The following is a 2,227-nucleotide window of genomic DNA, read 5'->3' on the forward strand; positions in this document are numbered from 1 at the left end:
ACACCTAAACTAAATGACATAAATGCCTTTGGGAACTGGCCTTGGCCTAACTCTCCAACATTATTTGAGCTTTCTTGCTCTTACTAATTCTCTCTCACCTGCAATAACAGCCTACTGTTTTTCTAAATCAATAAAAATACTCCCACTTACTGGTCTTTGCAATTCTGCCCAAAAATGCTCTTTTCTCAAGATATATGTAAGACTTCTTTCCTGCCTTCATTGACGTTTCTCTTCAAAAGGCACTTCTTCAGAGGCATATGTGTGTACCTATCATTCAGTCGTGTCCAACCCTTTGTGACCTCACAGACTGTAACCTGCCAGGCTCCTCTGTCCATGGGATTTTCCAGGCAAGAGTACTGAAGGGGGTTGCCATTTCGTCCTCCAGGGAATCTTCCCAACCCAGGAATCAAACCCTTCAGAGAGGTACCCTTTGCCTATACCATCAAAATTAGAAGCCCCATTAGCCTCTATCCTTTTGTTTTGCTCAGTATTTATCTATAGTACCACTACTACCTAATAGCATGTTATTAATTTATATGTTTAATGTCTATATTCCACAGCAAGAAGGAAGGCCCCATGGTAACAGCCACTTCATCAGTTTTATTCACTGTTACATCTCCTGCAAATAAAATGGTGCTTTTATACATGGGAGTACTCAAAAATATATATTGAATGTTGAATGCTGAATAATTCATATATCATTGAACTAATAATCCTTTTTATCTGCAAGGCATCTCTACAACCCTTCTTTACCCTTTTATTCATGCTATTGATCCTGTTGGCTGTAACAATAGTATGTAATATTACACATTAATTATAAATAACAATATAATTAAGGAATATAGCTCTTATAAACACTCTACTGTAAACATATTTTAATGTATTTCCTAGCATATATGTATAAAAATGTTTTCCCAGAAATGAAATTGCTGGTTTATAGGATTATGTACATGTTCAGCTTTAGAATAATGTTAAATTATTTTCCAAGTGATCAACAAAGGAATGGATAAATAAAATTTATCCACATACAAAAATATTACATCATGTGAAAGTAAATGCATTAATGTGATATGCAGACAGTGTAAATGAGTCTTAGAAAAGTTATGTTGGGTGAGGGGCTTCCCTGGCAGCTCAGCAGTAAAGAATTAGCCTGCAGTGCAGGAGACCTGGGTTCAATCCCCAGGTCAGGAAGATCTCCTGGAGAATACAGTGGCAACCCACTCCAGTATTCTTGTCTGAAGAACCCCAAGGACAGAGGAGCCTGGCGGGCTGCAGTCCATGGGATCGCAAAGAGTCAGACACAACTGAGCAATAAGGCTTCACTTCATGTTGATGAAAATAGGTAAGCCCCCAAAGACTATGTATTAATTACACTATGTTTATATAGTTAAACAAAACTAAGTAATCCATGTAATGGTACATACATATGTCTCAAAAGAATGAAATTTACAAAATCCAAGATAGTATTTAACTGTCTGGGGTGAGGTGGGAAGCAAGAGGATGGATCTGAGTAGCACACAGATAACTTTGAAAGTATCAGTCATGTTTTAGCTCTTAAGTTGTGTGGTGGATTGTGGATTTATGAGTGTTCATTTTATTTTACACTTCATCAACATTATATGTATGTTTCACATATTCTTTTGTATATATCAAATGTGTGTTTGTGTGTGTGTTAGTTGCTCAGTTGTAGCCAACTGTTTGCGACCTCATGGACTGTACCCTACCAGGCTCCTCTGTCCATGGGATTCTCTAGGCAAGAATACTGGAGTGAGTTGCCATTCCCTGCTCCAGGGATCTTCCCAACCCAGGAATTGAACCTGGGTCCCCATTTTGCAGGCAGATTCTTTACCATCTGAGCCACTGGGGAGCCCATATATCAAATACATCACTATATTTTAAGTGTATAACTTCTAGTTATTAAGCAAAAATTGTGCCTAATAACTCTTCCACATTTAGCTTCTCATTTTATGTATGTGCTGCATGCTTAGTCATTTCTGACTCTTTGCAACCCTATGGACTGTAGCCTGCCAGGCTGCTCTTTCCACAGAATTTTCCAGGCAAGAATACTGGAGTGGGTTGCTGTTCCCTACTCCAGGGGATCTTTCTGTCCCAGGGATCAAACCCATGTCTCTTGTATCTCCTGCATTGGCAGGCAGATTCTTTAACACTGAACCATCTGGGAAGCTCTAGTTTGTCATTAGTTCTCAAAATCAATGTAGGAAAGAAA

At 38.7% G+C, this 2,227-nt stretch overlaps 1 long non-coding RNA gene across 2 annotated transcripts in view; it reads left to right on the top strand.

Moving 5' to 3' along the window:
* The first annotated feature begins 360 nt into the window (after positions 1-360).
* LOC133248050 (uncharacterized) overlaps positions 361-2,227 on the top strand; it is a 29,517-nt gene continuing 27,650 nt past the window's right edge. For both annotated transcript variants that reach the window (XR_009736604.1, XR_009736603.1), the window contains exon 1: positions 361-2,227. This exon is cut by the window's right edge and continues 386 nt beyond it. This is a non-coding gene — a long non-coding RNA (uncharacterized LOC133248050).

Source organism: Bos javanicus, chromosome 5 (assembly GCF_032452875.1).
Source record: "Bos javanicus breed banteng chromosome 5, ARS-OSU_banteng_1.0, whole genome shotgun sequence".
NCBI classification, from domain to species: Eukaryota; Metazoa; Chordata; class Mammalia; order Artiodactyla; family Bovidae; genus Bos; species Bos javanicus.